The sequence below is a fragment of the Solanum lycopersicum genome, chromosome 2 (assembly GCF_036512215.1).
Source record: "Solanum lycopersicum chromosome 2, SLM_r2.1".
Lineage (NCBI taxonomy): Eukaryota > Viridiplantae > Streptophyta > Magnoliopsida > Solanales > Solanaceae > Solanum > Solanum lycopersicum.
Genome location: NC_090801.1, coordinates 20,589,846 through 20,597,513, shown reverse-complemented (window position 1 = coordinate 20,597,513; position 7,668 = coordinate 20,589,846). Strand labels below are relative to the sequence as shown.

The following is a 7,668-nucleotide window of genomic DNA, read 5'->3' as shown; positions in this document are numbered from 1 at the left end:
GATGCCCATATGCAACGTCCTATGTATGGCCCACACCATGCTCTTGATTCCATTGTGTTGAGTTTTACTTAGAGGAGTAGGCATCGTTCTTCCCATTATTTATAATGAACATGAACAACACAAATATGTACATTCTAAGGTACAAACATAAACTTTCTTTTTATCACAAATATAGTTTTTAATATTTTTTTACAATTTGTTCGGCAAATTAGGAATATGAGTAATTAATTAATAAAAATAGAATGAATATGATAAAATTATAACATTAACGCCAAAATTCATACATAAATAGAGCAACCTTGAATTGAACCATTTCAACAATTTTTGAATTTTTTATTTTTAAAGAAAATCTTGAGAATGGGTAATTAATTTATAAAAAAAATGGAAAATATGTTAAAAAGTAATAATTAATGCTAAATATTCTCAAATAAATATAATTTCCTTAAACTAAAGAATTTCAACAATTATTTTGAATTTTTATTTTTTCGTCAAATCTCGAAAATGAGTAATCAATTAAAAAAAAGGAAAATATGAAAAAAATCTAAATATAAGCCAAAATTTCACAAATAATTACAGTAACCTTAAATTCAATAATTTCAACTGTTTTTTGAATAATTATTTTTCTCTAGGCAATTCCATAAAACATGTGTAATTAATTAATTAAAAATAGGAAAATTATGAAAAAAATGAAATTAACGCCAATGCACGTAGGACATGACTGATGTCGCCCAATCAATGCGAACACACAATGTTTGATGCGTCCATGCCTTGTACGATTTTGCTTGACATTGGCTCGTGCAAGCAAGACATAACCGACGAAGCCCATTCAAAAAAGCACACACGCCACAGCTAATGCATGCAGGCTTTGTATGATGTCATACGACATTGGCTGATGTGTACAGGCCACGAATCATGTCTCCAGATCGATGCGCACACGCCACGCCTGAAGCTGCAAGCCTTTGTTGATGTTGATGCCATTATGAGATGTCATTTGCCAGATGCGCACATGCTACATCTGATGCTTGCAGGTTATGACTGCTAACAGCTAGATGATGTAAAAATACAACGTTTGTTGCATTCATGCCTTGGAGATGTTATCTGACATTGGAAGACGTGATTTTTCATATACGCATATGCTACGCCCGATTTGAGAAGACCATGACCGCTATCTTCTTCTTTTGGTCGATGCACAAAAGGTCACGACTGATGTTGCCCAACCGATGTGCACACACCACCACTAATGTTTCTAGGGTTTGTTCAATATAATATTACATTGGACAATGCGTGTAGACCACGAATGATGTTGCCAAGCCGATGCGCACACGCCACGAGTGACGCTTATAGGTCTTGGCTAATGCTGATGCTATTGGAAGACGTGATTTGCCACTTGCGCACATGACTCGTCCGATACTTGCAGACAATAACCGACAATGCCTAGCTCATGTGCACACACAACATTTGATCCATGCATGCCTTTGAAGATGTCGCCTGACATTAGTCGGCGTCGTTTACCATATACGCATATGCTACTCCCGATGAGTGCAAGCCATGACCAATGTCTTCTATTGTTGGTCAATGCACGCAGACCATGAAAGATGTCGAACGATCAATGCGCACATGCCATGATTGATGTCGCCATACCTTAGACGATGCCGCCTGATTTTGGTAGACGCCGTAAGCCATATATGCACGCCCAATGTAACCAAGCCATGACCGATGACAGCCGGTATTTTTGACCCTTTCATACCACGATCGATGTCCCCAAGCTGATTAGAACATGCAACATATGATGCGTGTAGGCTATGACTAATGTATCCTTCCATTGCGCTCACACAAAGTTTGATACGTGGAGGCCTTGGTTAATATCGTCTGACGTTAGTAGACGTTGTTTTTAATATGCGCACATTTTAAGTAGATGCATGCATGCCACGACCAATGTTATTTTCTATTGATATGCGCAAGCAACAAACTTTATCACCCAGTCAATACGCACACAACCCGTTTGTTTCGTAAAGACCTTGGACGATGTCCCCTCACATTGATAGACGATGTCCCCTAACATTTAAAGTTGATGCTTGCAGACCATCGCCGATGTCATATTACATTGGGCGTTGCGTGTAGGCCACTAATGATGTCGTCCAACCGATGTGCACAAGCCAAGCGTGAAGCTTTCACGCCTTGGCTGATGCTGATGCAATTGGAAGAAGACATTTGCCACTTGAGCACACGCTATGTCCGATGCTTGTAGAAAATGACCGTTGACGCCTAGATGATGTGCACACACAAATTTTGATGTATTCCTGCTTTGGCAGATGTTTCCTGACTTTTGCAAATGTTGTTTGCCATATGCGCACATGCTACATCATTGATTGCAGGCCATGACCAATATTGTTTGCCGTTGGTCGATATGTGCCATCCACAACTTATGTTTTATGGGTGCGGTCCTTCGACGATGTCGCCTGATGTTGGTGGACGTCACTTTCCATATGCGCAGGTCCGATGTGCGCGCGCCACGCCCGATATCGTCTGTCATTCACTGATGCGCATGTGTGATGCCCACATGCTACGTCATATGTGTGGCCCACATGAAGCTCTTGATTCGTTGCGCCGATTCTAACTTAGATGAGTAGGCATCATTTTTCCAGTTAATCATAATGAACATGAACAACCAAAACGTGTACGTTCTGAGGTACAAACATAAATTTTCTTTTTATTGTTCACACCAAATTTTGATCTAATAGTTTTATGATTAATGAATTTTGAGTATTTTATGTTAAATTGTTCAAAATACATGTTTTTGTCATTTTTATAATGTTTGTTCATTATCATCCTTTTTCTGGATGTATTAAAATTTTTATCGTGGTTATGTTTATATTATTTTGTCACAGACAGACATTCATATTTTTTTTAATTTATTTTACGTTAAATTACTTTTGATATATGTCATTGGTTATGTAAGTTATATTTTTCATATTAATTTTCTCTATTACATTTATTATTATTTATTTTGATATTCTGCACAATTCATATATTCAGACGTAGATGTTTTATCAGCCAGCGATTTCTTGGGCCACAATTTCAAACCCATAACTTGGGCTCATAGTATTATAATTCATATTTAAATAAATTTTATCAATTAGATTAGAGGGGGTGGTGAATATAGTTTTTTTTTTTTTTTTGGGGGGGTGGGGTTAAATTTTAAGTTTTTTTTTAAAGTTTTGAATATATTCTTTAGTGTTCACAGTTTCCGGCTACCACCCTCCTTAGAGTACTTTCCGGCGTAGTAGAGAAACCCCGTTATATTTTTTTTCCCGTTCTTCAGTAAGCAGACAAACCTCTGGTCTTCTCCAAAACCTTACCTCCAGATCTCCTCCAAAACCCCCACCTCCATATTTTCTGGCGGATAGTCACCACTCTCCTCACTCAAATGACCCCCTTTTCTTTATCTTCCCTGACAAAACCCACAACTTTCCTCCCTCGATTGCCATCGTTCCACAACCCAAAAAGCACAAGAAAAACCCTGAACAAGACCCCTTTTCTCCATTTTTTCAGTTCTACAATCACCTCAGTTTATCAACCTTTTTTCGCCAAAAAAGCATTCCATCTTCTATTTTCTCCGACCAGACCTACAAATCTGCACCCAAAACCATCAGAAAACTACACCAAACAACCTTCGGAAAGCCCACAAGTTCTCACTTCCAAAAAGCCACCATACCAAGCAAAACCCCAACCCAAACACACACAAAACGAGAACGAAAATCCCACTTTCCAGTTCCTTTCTCTCCTCCGTTACAGTTTTTTATCCATTTATTCTTTTTTTTCTTGAAGGTATTCTGGCGAAACTCCGAGCTTTGGCGACCCTCAAATCTCCAGCATACAACCACTATTTTCAACCTAAAGCATTATTAGCTTTATTTTTATTTTCTCAAGCTCCTTTTCTATTCATACTTTACCACATTTGTTTCTGTTTGTTCCTTATTAATTCGTCCACATAAACTGGATATTGGTGATTTATATGCTACTTCAATATCTGACCGGAAAATTTGGAGTTTCCACCAATCACTACTTGTTTCCATGGTAAAGCATTAATGTTTGTTTCTTCCTATGAACTTTTTGTGTTGATTAATATATGTTATTGTTAGCTTACAGTTCTTATTATTATTATTATTGTCAAGGTGTTTTTATTAACTGTGTTATTACTTTTCCTGTTTCTAATTTATTTTATAGTTATTATGCACTAATTCTCTTGGTTGCTTTTGTTTTATTATATTATATGTATTGTTCCCCTATTATTATTATTATTATTATTATTATTATTATTATTATTATTATTATTATTGTTGTTGTTGTTGTTGTTGTTTTTGTTGTTGTTGTGTTGTTATACTAATTTTTGTTTATTTATTTATTGTTGATTACTTTTATCACTTGTCAGTGGATGTTCTAGTATTTATTTTAATGCTCCAACAAAATTGTCATTAACTTATATCTAGTTTTCGGTGACTACTTTTCTACTCTTTATTACTTTTATTTTTGTTCGTGGATCATTTAAAATTAAGTGATTCACTTCTAGTAGCTCTTCTATTTTTATTGTGAAGTTTATTTAGTTTTACTTATTGTTTTCATTTCTCAATTGAGGTCTATTTTATAATGTATTTTATTTATTTACCAATTGTTGTTTTATATTTTTCATATGTGGTTGCTTTTGGTTTTTTTTTTTTTCTAATTTAAAGAAATTGATGGTATGCATTTCTAGTAAACTGTGTTACTCTTTAATCATTTTGTTTTCATTGTTGTCATATTATTGTTGATCTTTTTTTTAAGTTATTATTTATTCTTTCTAAACTACTGCAAGTTTCATTGATAATATTTTTAAATTCAATAATGTTGTTATTACTGGTTAAGATTATTGTTTTGTTGTTGTTATCATTTAGTTATTACATATCAGTTTATTCCATTATTGATAAGTTCGTATAATTATGTTTTGAAACAAGTTAAAATTGGTCAATGATTAAATCTTTCCGTCGGTTTTAAAGACCTTCCCATTTTAAAAAGACGGAATTTTAGTTTAAGGTTATATATTTGGTATATTGAAATTGGCCGATGAAGAAATTACCATCAATTTCCAAGGCCTTTTATGTTCATATGACGAATTTTTATTATTATGTTATTATTTGTTTTATTCATTTTTATTCATATTTACTTATTACTTACGCTTTTACTAATAGTTTTAAAGGTAACTCAAAGTTGCTTCCCATTAAAATTATTCGGACAAAGTTCAAATTATATAATTTATTATTTAGTATATATTGACGTTAGGAAAATCTTAGGCCGTTATTATTATTTATTCAAATTTCTCGTGTATATTTTATGATTATTATACTTCTACATTAATTTTGTCTCGTCCTCTATTTTAAAAAATCGACCCAGTCGGGAACCACAATTGTGAATTTTGAAAGATGTCTTACCCCTTCCCTTAGATATGATTTGAACCCCTTACCTAGGTTAATTGGTTTCGTATACTATCTTTTAAGTTAATTTGTTAATTGGTTTCCTAGTTTGCTTAAAACGTAGGTGGTGATTCCCTTTTAACTCATTTACACCATTTTCCCTTTAGACATCTTTCCCTTCAAACCCCTTAATCCTGTTTCAACTTTTTTTAATTTAGTTCTTTTTTAAATGATTCGTCGCGACGTTTCTCCCATTCAAAGTATTTCTAAAAATGGCAACTCCGCTAGGAATATAGAGGCTCTAACCATTATGGGTTCACTTTTTAAATTGAGGATACTATTCTTTTATTGTGTTATTCATTATATCTTGTATATATTTTTTATTATTTGCATATTGTACGCAGTATTTATTAATTATTTATTGTGTATTGTCATTGCATTCACATTTTTAAACATATATGCATAGTATATTAAAGAATAGTTTTGTGAAACCGCAGACAAGACTTTTCTATACTCAACCCATTTTCGGAATGATAAACAATTTGTTGGTTCGTAATGTGTCCAATGGTTGTCGTGAGTTTCAGCCTAAGTTTTCCGCTTGGGTCTCCATTTACTTAAAATCACTCTTGGTCGGCTAGTTTTTGACCATTCATAATCTCAGTTCATTATCTATCCGAGTTACAATCTGTTGGAACTACGTTTGACCCGATTCCTTCTTCAACGGGATACGTAGGCGCCATAAGGGCTCGATCATCTTCCTTGTAAGCTTTCAAAAATTTCAAAACAGAAACTTGGGCAAAATTTTTTGAGGAGGTCTCCAAGAATTTTATAAAGGAGACAGTAAAAGATTAAATACCTGAGGTTGTTGAAGCTGAAACAAGGGCAAAATTTTTAAGGAATGCACTTAAAAATTGTACCAAGTTTGTAAACAGACTCAAGAATTTATGAGGCTTCACTCCTAGTTTGTTTGTATATTTTTCATTAATTTTTTGTAAATAATGTTACATTCATTGTATATCTTTGATTTTTCTTATATTCCATTGAAAATATTATTTATATGACATTTTTTAAGTTGGATTGTTCGCCCTCCAATGTGACTCATTCATTTTTTTTTTACTTTTGCTATTTTTTCCTTCATTGATAAAACTATTTTTTACTATTGTTTAGGTAGTCATCTGTTCAACGTTACTTGTTAATTTCTTATTTTATTGTTGTTACTTTTGTTAAACATTGGTGGTATGCTCTTTAATGTGATCCAGTGATTTCTTAATTCTTGATAAGTTTTCTTAAAATAATTAAAAATATTTTTTGTTAAATTTTGGTTGCCCACCTTGTAATGCGGATCATTGGTTTTTCATTCACTTTTTTTACTTCTACAAATATATTTGTTCAAATACCAATTTTATGTCATATCTAATGAACTACGCAATCTTGATTCTCATCATTGAGATAGGTAGGCATCCCTTTGGGGGTTAAGTATTCTTTATTGAAAGATTCTTTATTTTTATATTTTTTTCATATCTTTCTCAAATATTATGTTAGTTTTTACTTGGTTGGTGCCAACACAGTTCAAGTGCGCATGTGAAAAATTATTTGTACAATAAAGAAGATTGACTTCTTGTTAAATCATATATTCTTTTTGGTACCTCTCATTCATACTTTGGTTACACTCGTAAATGTTCTCTTGTATACATTCAAGATTATAACAAAATCACATTCATTGTTTCATGTGCATTGTGTGATGAGATTTTAATTAAATTCAATTGTTTTGCGTTGATTATCTTGAACTTGGCTAAATGTTATTAAGGCTAAATTCTGAATAATGTTAGATTCGAAGAATGATTGTAGGCGTCCTTTTACCCTTTTGAGTCTTTCAAAGTCTACCAAATGACATAAATCCTTTGTGTGTCGCACTTTGAGCTTTAAGATTTTTCTTTGGACAACCATATCTTAGCATATACCTTTTATGAGTGCTTACACGCACTATTATCTTTTGGCCAACTATCTTGAGCGCACTGAAAATGTGCAAGTTTCAAAAGAAGAATCAAAGTTCAAATTTGTCAAAGACAAAAGTTATCAAATTTCATGAAAGTTATGAAAACAAAAAATGACTTCAAAAGCAAAAAAAAGTTCAAAGTTCCCCACAAGTTCAAGCAAAAAGAATTTCAAGAAAATAAGAAAAACACTCCAACCAGAACAGAGAAAATTCAAAAGGGGAAAA

At 33.2% G+C, this 7,668-nt stretch overlaps 1 long non-coding RNA gene across 1 annotated transcript; it reads left to right on the top strand.

Annotated features, from left to right (window-relative positions):
* The first annotated feature begins 732 nt into the window (after positions 1-732).
* On the top strand, positions 733-6,532 carry LOC138341661 (uncharacterized). The gene is made up of 2 exons (XR_011214432.1): positions 733-4,077; positions 5,945-6,532. It is a non-coding gene; the product is annotated as an uncharacterized lncRNA (long non-coding RNA).
* Positions 6,533-7,668: the final 1,136 nt, after the last annotated feature.